Genomic DNA, 10,371 nt, shown 5'->3' with positions numbered 1-10,371 from the left:
TGCTGTTTGTCATGACTCATTCATTTTTAGCTTATCTGGAAATGAGATTCCAGATAAGGTTTTGTCATTATACACCGTCTGTCCGTCTATCCGTCCGTCCATCTCATTTCTCAACTACTCCGGCCAAACCGCTGAACCGATCCGGCTGAAATTTGGCAGCAACGTTCCGCTCCAGACTGGTAACGGGGCTTGCAAAGCTCCTTCCGGTCACGTGACTTTAAGGAGGTCAAAATGGCGGACTGAGTAAACGCCTTCAAAAATCTTCTTCTCCAGACCCACCAGTCAGCATGCTACCAAATGTAGGTTACAACATTAGGCCAAGATACGGATGTGAAATCGTGGAGATCATGCTGATTATGTGACCAGAAGTGTCAAAATGGCCGACTTAGTAATTTTTGGGAAAATTGCGTAAATTCCTTAAAAAATCTTCTCCAGACCCACCAGTCAGAATGCTACCAAATTTGGGTTACAACATGAGGACAGGGTCCTGATGTTAAATTGCGGAGGTCATGCTTATCACATGACTAGAAGTGCATCAAAATGGTGGTGACGTAAATTCCTTCAAAATCCTTCCTCTCCAGACCCATCAGTCAGAATGCAACAAAATTTGGGTTACAACATTAGGACAGGGTCCTGGTGTTAAATTGCGGAGGTCAGGTCAGGTATGGGAGCATGTGCCAGAACAGCGCGTCGCTGCGTCCACTTTCCGCCGGTACTCCAGGGACCTCCATCTGGCCATCCTCCAGGCAGAATTGCGGAGGTCATGCCGATTACTTGGCCGGAAGTGTATCAAAATGGCGGCGTTAGTAAATATTCTGGAAAATCGCATAAATTCCATGAAAAATCTTCTTCTCTAGACCCACCAGACAGACTGCTACCAAATTTGGGTTACAACGTTAGGACTGGGCCCAGATAAGCTCCAGGTTCAGTGGTCCTATTTTTCTTTACATTTTGCTATTTGGAAATATGCAAGCAGGTGAACACAAGAAGCCAATCAGTGGAGTCCTTCCAGAGCCAATAGACACAGTGGATGCTGTGAGGTGCACTCAATGAGTGCTCCTCATCACAAAACGTTGGAAGCTCACATGCTTTTCCTTACAAGCCTTCTCTCATTCACGAATCACTCAGCAAGTCGACATTTAATAGTGACTTTTGTTTCTACATCATCAAGACAATTCAGCGAAGGATTTTCAGGATTTTGTTTGTTTGGTGAACAACCACGACAACAATGAATGAGTCTCTTATCGCTTGCCATTTTGGGCACCATTTAAAAGCCTTCATACTAAGTGTCCCGATCACACGTGCGCAGAGAGAGGGGAGTGAGATGGATTTCGGCAATTATGTTGGTCGGTTGTGTGTGTCATTCTGTGTGTCTGCCTGTCTGTCTGTTTGTTTGTGTGTTTGTTTACCCTGTAGCAGCCACACCGTTTCAGCGATCATGACCAAACTGGGTACAGACGTCGCACATGGTCCAACTTAGACACTTGTCGTTTTTGGTGAATGTAGGTCAAAGGTCAAGGTCAAGGTCACCGAAAAACCGAAATTCTTATTTTTGCAATAACGTCCTCTAAAATGGTCGTATCGACTTCAAACCAAATCCAAAATGTGCATCGTCCAATACCGCATCCAACCATGTCTCATTAGGGTGTCACGCTAACACCCTTCTTAGCGGTCAGGGGTCGAATGTCAGGGGGGTCTGGTCAAAACTTTCAAATTGCGATAAAAAACGCCATTTCAAGTCCGATTGACTTCCAATTATGATCATGACCAAACTAAGTGCTATAACTCATTAAACAGGAGCACTATCGACTTCTAAGAACCAAATTGATTTCCAGGTTTTTGTTTTTTTCAGAGATCATGGAGACATGACAAAGTTATTCCAGCAATTCCTTGCTCAACGAGCAATTCCATTTTTTCTTTTTTACTCTGTCTCAAAATTGAAAATCATTCAAAACAGGAAACTTACTGTGTTTGAGGATGCCACAAAGGACACAAACAACAGGCACAAAAAAACTAATGTAACGTGTTTGTTCGGGTGGTGTAAATGATGGCAGTAAAATGGCGGTAAATTCCAGAATTATTTTTTTTTATACGACTTTTAAAATCTTTATTTTATTTCAATTGAATTATATACTTGAATAATGTAGAACACAAATCAGCTTGTTGTCACTTACAAGAACCTCCAGTTTAGCAGTACTTGTACATGTCAAATAAGGTGGTGTACAAGACTACAGTACTTGAATAGCGCTCAACTTCTGGATTTGTTGTTTTAACCATCTTTAATTTAATTATTTCATTAAAAATGAAGTACATACCTGAACATTGTGTGGGGTATCGTGTTCTAGGAACTCTCAAGTCCTCATGTTTATTGGTTGGTTTGATTTCTGACCCGAATATAAACTGTCGCCGGAATGTTTCACAGACGGGGTGCAGAGAGAGAGAGAGAGAGAGAGAGAGAGAGAGAGAGAGAGAGAGAGAGAGAGAGAGAGAGAGAGAGAGAGAGAGAGAGAGAGAGAACGAGAGAGAGAGAACGAGAACGAGAACACCGTCGATCATCAGGCATTGAGCCGGGTGTCTCGTCTGCCGGAATTTGCTCTTGCTTGATGTATAACATTCCATGGTGTATTCTGTGAAGAGAAGGCCGGTGTGGCGGCACCATTTCCAAATTCCTGCCCTGATTGCTACTGGGGAAGCAATGGCAAACCACCCGGTGTAGTCCTTGCCACGAGACCACTTCAGCAGCACCGGTGTCCTGGAAAGGGTGTGAACTCGCTTATCGTGGAGGAGCTTGGTTATAAACTATGTGTAGGAAGGGCAGAAGCACACGGTGCCATTTGGACCTCACCCCTTACAAAGGGAAGAGGAGGAGAAAAAGAAGGAGAAGCACGTGGCTGCAGAGGAAGTTTTTCCCATCAGACGTTTTCCTTCCCTCATTCCCACATGTACTCTCTTCTCCTTGCCCACTCCTATATTGATATTTCTCATTAAGGAAACGAGCTCAAAATTCAGTGATTGGCACCAAAGCAGTGCCTATGTCTGCTACAGCATGAATGTGTCAAGCACTTGATGGTGATAGAGCAAGTAAAAGACTGTGATGCTGGAAGCAATGGCCATTGTGGGCATGGCTGCAGGTCTGGGAGGAGAGTGCAAAGTGGGAAGTGTGAAATACCTTGGGAAAATTAATTCTGCTTGTCCCATCATGGTGAAAGACAGTAAAAAGACAATTGTGATCCCACAGCAGCCCAGTCCTTTCGCAACAGCTACGGAGGAAAGTCCTGACAAAGTTGTACAATCACAACGTGGAGAATGACAATGAAGTTCGAAGATTCTTGCAGAAGATAGTTTGACCACAGTTGAAATATGAATCCGTATTCTATGATCAAACACATGCCTTTTATTAGTCTCGCCCCAAAGTGACTGCGAGACTATTGTAACGCCCTCGCCCCTGTTCGGCTGTCTGTCTGTCCACGTCTATATATTTTTGGTTTAAATTTTTTTCTTTGCAACCACTTATCCGATCGAGGCAAAACTTTAAATAGAGGAAGGACTCCCCATTGAGAATATTATGTTGATAACCCTGATGTCATTGGTCACATGGTACGGTAGCCACATTGCATTAAAGCCATCTCCGAAACCACTGAATGAAAAAAAAAAGTTGAAACTTGGCATATGTCATCAACTCCCCATGGGGTACATAGGATGATAACGATGATGTCAATGGTGAAGTGGTATTCCAGCCATAATTGGTTGAATTGAAATCCTTATACAAAAAAATCTAAAACTTCATTATTTGATCTGTGACTTGATGTGATTGAAGAATTAAATGTATGACGCTATTGGTCATGTCTGGCGGCCAGATTAGATTGAAAATAAAATCGTTAAAAAAAAAACATCGCCTTCTCCAGAACCACTTAACAGTACGATGCGAAACTTCATACATATCATCGACTAGCCATTGGGAATATACTGTAGTTTGAAATATTTTTCATATCAACTTTCATTGCTGCAATTTCGCCTTAATGTGCACGAATGTGGTTGTTAAGTTTCCTCATAATCAATCAATAACGAATAAAGCTGCAGATAATGGCAATGTACGTGACATAATAGGGTGCATGGATGATACAGGTATATGGGCCATAACAGTAGCGTGTTCAAGTAACGATGGTAATTTTTTTTTTTTTAGAATGAGCATGCGAGACCACGACTATGTGCTCTACGAGTGCTACTCCAGTTCCTTGGAAGTGTTTGTTCAAAAAGGCTAGAAGATAAATAGAGATAAACAGGGAGAACTGGAAGGGCACTCGGTAGAGCACCTACCTCCGCCACGCAACGTCCGATCCACGAGAGTATATCAGGCCCAATACATTTTTGAAACATCATGCTATATATCGTTTTTTGGCCCTGTCTCTCAATGGGGAAGAATCACTAAGAAAATTAAATAAATCTCGTATCCAGATCCGGATTCGGATCTTCATTAAAATCGAAACAATTCGTCACGGTCAAACACCCAACGTGTCCACCAAGTTTCATCCAAATCCGTCTGCAACTTTTTGAGATATCGTGCTGTACATCATTTTTGGCGCGATCTCTCAATGGCGAAGAACCACTTCAAAAATTCCATTGGATGCCAGGTTTCCATTGGACAAATATCTCTTTTATTTATTTATTCATTGCTTTCTAAGAGAGGAGATCGGACACAAGTTCTCTTCTACAGTGTAACTGTAGGTCACCCGTCTGTAGAATGTCACGTCGAAGCAACAATTCAGGCCCAAGGTCGAGAGAACTTCTGGAGGTAGACCATCAATCCCACAAGCCTTTCCACTGTTGAAATGTTGTAACACTTGAGTACGCTCTTCAAAATTCAACATCCGCATCGTGGATGGGTACTGAACCCCCTCCGACTGAGAAAAAACAATTGAACGTGGGCTTCCTCATTTTCAGAGATGAGATATTTTCTTTTTGAATAATTGCACAAAAAAACTTTGAGAAGCTTCTTTGAAGTTGCGATCTTCCAGAAGATTTACATAGAAGGATCAGTGGGAATTTTTATGCGTGAGTTGGGGACCTGAAAAAAACAAACAAACAAAGAAAACAATTATCAATCAAAAAAAACCTGAAGGATAAATAATGATCACTTGTAGGTCAGTTTGCAATCGTACTGCTACACTCGACTAGTGATCTCGTATAATTAAGTCTCTTTAAGTGTTAGGTGTGCAGGGAGCAGGGGGGGGGGTTCAAAGGGGGAGGGTGGAAGGAAGAGGAGGAAAGGGCAACGTTGTGAAAGATGTTGCGCATGGTATGTAATAAATATATGGAATCGATTTTGCATTAACTTATTTCCCCAATTGCTCCAGACATGTCCTTTCTGTTCACTATCTCTCAATCTTACAACTACTATATCTATATATCTCTATATCTATCTATCTATATCTCTCTCTCTCTCTCTCTCTCTCTCTCTCTCTCTCTCTCTCTCTCTCTCTCTCTCTCTCTCTCTCTCTCTCTCTCTCTCTCTCTCTCTCTCTCTCTCTCTCTCTCTCTCTCTCTCTCTCTCTCTCTCTCTCTCTCTCTCTCTCTCTCTCTCTCTCTCTCTCTCTCTCTCTCTCTCTCTCTCTCTCTCTCTCTCTCTCTCTCTCTCTCTCTCTCTCTCTCTCTCTCTCTCTCTCTCTCTCTCTCTCTCTCTCTCTCTACATCATCAGTCACCATTCTGTTTGGTTCAACGAGTCAAGTTCATTTGAAACAAGCTCAAATGAGCAAAGATCCTCGTCCTCTGAATGATGACGTCATAAAAACGAATATGACGTCATTGTGATGTATCAGGTTTGCGATAAATTATCTGTGCAAATGCCCAGTTCGATTCCCGCAAACAGAATTCAAAAAGCTTGCCTAGTATAGTTTCGGAGATAATTTTTTTAGGTGATTTCCATTAGCGGAGATATTTTGACGTCATAACTTTTTTCTGGGAGGAATTTTCAAAATCGGAGATGGTTACTGTCTGCGCAGGGTATTCTTACATGTATATGGCAAGTTTCAGGAAGTTTCGATGAAAACTGTAGGCTGTGAAACAAAAAAGTCCACAAGAAGAAGATGAAGAACAACAACGTGAGTCAGACCGAGAGATCCTCCACGAGAATCTAAATAAAAACACAAAACTAAATTCAGTTATTTGGGTGGTGTAGCGGCGGCATCTGTAGGCGGTGTAGCGGCGGCATCTGTAGGCGGTGTAGCGGCGGCATCTGTAGGCGGTGTAGCGGCGTAACAGTACTGGTTGTTTGATTAAAAAAAAATTATTTATATTGTTTCCGTTTGAATTGTATTATTTGACGAACCCCCCCCCATGCAGTACTAATTTTAATAGCATACAATATGTTGGTTTTGCTTCTCGACCCCCCCCCCCTTCAAAAAAAAAAATTCAACGAAGTTTGCTATTCGAAAACAAATTCCCTGAGAGACAAGTGCGATGGCGGCTGTTGGAGCGCTAGTCGAGCGGTCTCGTTCGTCCCATAGGCCCGCACGTTTGCGTTGAACCGCCTGTGAGCTCCACAGAGACAGCAGGTAACGTTGTTGTATGCGTGACACGATGCGTCAACACCCTGCTCGGTAAAAAGTGCGTCACAAGCACAGCCGCCGCTTTTAGACCGCGCTAGGCCTGAGTTACACTTCACCCCCCCCCCCGTGACCCAAGATGTCCGTTACTTTTCTGTTTTATGACATGTTCATTCTTTTTGAGTATTTGTACGGTAGGAGTTTTGTTTGTTAACCGACGGTGCTTATTCGAACACGACATTGTGACCAGGACGTAGTTTTGAACATACACCGCTTGAAACGATTATTGCCCAATATTTTGACATCTCTTCTTTTGGGAAACTGACAAAGTACGCAAACGATAGCAAAAAGACCAGATGATAATGTTCGCCAAAGGTTTTTTTTTAATGGAGAAACCACCGTACTTTTGGTCTTTTTTTTTTCCGTAAAAGTTTATAGAGGCGGTTTTAGTACCCGTGATGCAGTGCGCGGGCGCCATATTGGTTGGCAAGCGAAACAAGGCCAAATACATCGTGTAACCTTCCATTACAGTAAGTCAGAACAACGAGATAAACGTGCTCGATTGTTGAGCCACTCATGCTCTCGTTGCCATGGAAATGAATAAAACCAAGATGGCGGCGCGCATGGCATTATGGGATAGCTTAGACAAACCCTCTGTCTCGATGCCTTATTTGGGTTTGCTCAATGTCTCAGATGCGTTAACGTTTGGTGTTGTTGTTTATTGTTGCTAATTGTAATCGTGACGACGACGATGTTTACAAGTTTGTTGATTTACAGCAAACTCTGATGGATTATTTTGTCTCAGAGTCCTTGTCGTTTTTATATACAGTACTGTACAGAAGTGTGAACATTTGTAAACCCGACTGGGTGGTGGTTTGCTTGGAGTGTCTGCTCTGAGTCTGGGACGTCGGTGGTTCGAACCCTGTCCAAGTCATACCGGCAGTACGAGCTGCTTTCCTTGCTTGATGCTCAGCATTTAACAGAAACGAGGATGATCAAGCAACGCCAGGAAGGCAATGGCAAACCACCTAGTGTAATCCTTGCCAATATATTGCTTTTGTGGCACCGACGCTCTGTAAAGAATATGTTCTGTCAACATCACGAGTTATCATACTAGCAAAGTGAGACGAATTACTGGGATTCTAGTTTCAAGGTAAATCAGATTATTGCTTTACGACCTCGTTTATTATTATTATTATTATTATTATTATTATTATTATTATTATTATTATTATTATTAACCTCCGCCATCTTCGAAGATGGATGGAGGTTACTGTTTTTTCACCCCTTTCTGTTTGTTGGATTCGCTATATATGAGATATCCCTTATTGTCGGGTTTTCCGGCTGTGTGTGTGTGTGTGTGTGTGTGTGTGTGTGTGTGTGTGTGTGTGTGTGTGTGTGTGTGTGTGTGTGTGTGTGTGTGTGTGTGTGTGTGTGTGTGTGTGTGTGTGTGTGTGTGTGTGTGTGTGTGTGTGTGTGTGTGTGTGTGTGTGTGTGTGTGTGTGTGTGTGTGTGTGTGTAACGCGAGGCTCCACAGCACAAACCAGCAAACCGATTATTTTTCAAATGGTAGTCCTTCAAAATAGAGTGTCTATTTACCGTCATTTTTTTATGAGGAGTGCCAGTTAGCAATATACGCAATAGGAAAAATCTTGCCAGGCAGAGGAACAATTGTACGTGAACCAATGTTCGTTGGTGGATCGGTCAGAATGAAAAGCATCGTATCCAGCGCTTCGAACCAAGCGAATCCGTTGTCGCCTACCAGTTTGTTTGTTTGTTTGTTTGTGAACAGTATTATGGAAAAACTCCTCGACGGATTTCGATGAAACTTGGTGGGGGTGTTAGGTATGGTCCAAGGATCATGCCATTAGATTTTGGACTTGGTCCAAAATCCAATATGGCCGCTATGGTGGCCAATTTGAAAAAAATATTTGAAATTTTTTTTTGCATTTCTCCATGTTTTAAGTGATTTCCAACCCCACCCCCCCAAAAAAAATTGTTGGAGAAAAAAATTTTTTTGCAACTTTTTTTTCACCAAAATTTCGATTTCTTTTTTTTTTTGCATTTCTTCAGGTTTTCAGTGATTTCCAACCCCCCCCCCCCAAAAAAAAATTGTTAGAAAAAAAAAGTTGCAAATTTTCTTTCAACAAAATTTCGATTTTTTTTTTTAATTTTTTTTTACATTTCTACATGTTATAAGTGATTGCCAACAAAAATTACATTCCAAAATTATAATTGTGGCTGATTTTGGAACTTCAGGTGGATATACCCACGTAAAATCAATTTGTCTCAAGGAATCCAGTTATGAGGAATGAATTGAGTATGTAAAAGGGAAAGTTGCAAACTATAACTCTGTGAGCACTGTTGACGCCAAATTGAATGAATAGGATATCAGGTTCACTTGAGTGACCTAGCAGTATTGGCAGCGGAGGTTTTGCACTCTCCCGAGTGCTCCCCCTCTAGTTTTTAACCTCCGCCATCGAAGCTGGATGGAGGTTACTGTTTTCACCCCTGTCTGTTTGTTTGTTTGTTTGTTTGTGAACAGTATTACGGAAAAACTCCTGGACGGATTTTGACGAAACTTGGTGGGGGGATTAGGTATGGTCCAAGGATCATGCCATTAGATTTTGGACTTGGTCCAAAGTCCAATATGGCCGCTATGGCGGCTATTTTGAAAAAAATATTTGAATTTTTGTTTTTGAATTTCTACATGTTTTAAGTGATTTCCAACCAAAAAAAAAAAAAAAATTTGTTAGAGGAAAAAAAAACAAAATTTTGCAACTTTTTTTCACAAAAATTTCGATTTTATTTGAAAAAGATTTGAATTTTTTTTTGCATTTCTACATGTTTTAAGTGATTTCCAACCCAAAAAATAAATTTATTGGAGAAAAAAAAATTTTGCAACCTTTTTTCAAAACAATTTCGATTTTATTTGAAAAATATTTGATTTTTTTTTTTTTGCATTTCTACATGTTTTAAGTGATTTCCAACCCCCCCCCCCCCAAAAAATTTGTTCGAGAAAAAAACCCAGAAATTTTGCAACTTTTTTTTTCAAAAAAAATTCGATTTTATTTTTTCTGGCATTTCTACATCCGCGTCGATCTAGTTTAGTTTATTCAATTGTGGTTCAGTAGAGTCTGATCCGTTTTGACCTACAATGAATAGGATATCAGGTTCACTTCAGTGACCCAGCAGTTTTGGCGGTGGAGGTTTTGCTCTCTACCGAGTGCTCCCCCTCTAGTTATTGATTATTATTACATTTTTTGTTCCCATGGAATCGCAGGCCATCACACACGAATAACTTGGTGACGCGGCGGGTCGCTATTCGACCGTGAACGCCAATAACTGAACCACGTAACTGACTTTGGGTCCTTCGTGTAATTCATAGCGTTTATCTAAAGGTCACGTGATCTAATTACCAGGGGACACACCCTCCGATTTCACTTGCTCAAACCGGATCGCTTTCCTGGATCAGATGCAGACGAGCTGAACTACCAAGCATGTACCGGCTCGGGAACAAATCGTCAGGGGATAACATCCAGGCTAAACTAGGGTGCAAACCATGCTGGACCACTGGAGGAAAAGACAAAAACGAGCTGGGAACTTTTCTATACAAAGTATTTATTTACAATGGTGAGGAAAAGTACGTGGCACAGTGGATGGGGTTTATTATTATGCACAACAGGGATAGCAAGGAATTTGTGGGGTGCAGCAAAAGGCAAATCAATCTTACAAAAGCACACACAGAGCAGAGTTATCCCATTATATCTTCTACAATCTTAACTTAAGCTAGGACAGGAACAAACACGCACACGCACATGGACACGG

At 41.5% G+C, this 10,371-nt stretch overlaps 1 protein-coding gene across 7 annotated transcripts in view; it reads left to right on the top strand.

Annotated features, from left to right (window-relative positions):
* The first annotated feature begins 6,390 nt into the window (after nucleotides 1-6,390).
* The window catches only part of IKZF5 (IKAROS family zinc finger 5), a 58,887-nt gene continuing 54,906 nt past the window's right edge, over nucleotides 6,391-10,371 (top strand). For 3 of the 7 annotated variants that reach the window (XM_085897613.1, XM_085897545.1, XM_085897594.1), the window contains exon 1: nucleotides 6,392-6,552. The gene's annotated coding sequence lies outside the window, so the exon portion shown is untranslated. Of the gene's footprint in view, nucleotides 6,553-10,371 lie in introns of all 7 variants that reach the window. The other 4 variants (XM_085897603.1, XM_085897577.1, XM_085897560.1 and 1 more) reach the window with 2 other exon arrangements.

The sequence above is a fragment of the Eptatretus burgeri genome, chromosome 1 (genome assembly GCF_056783735.1).
Source record: "Eptatretus burgeri isolate ZD-2024b chromosome 1, Ebu_testis_v1, whole genome shotgun sequence".
Lineage (NCBI taxonomy): Eukaryota > Metazoa > Chordata > Myxini > Myxiniformes > Myxinidae > Eptatretus > Eptatretus burgeri.
The sequence above is the reverse complement of the archived record's forward strand: the minus strand, read 5'-3'. Positions and strand labels throughout refer to the sequence as shown.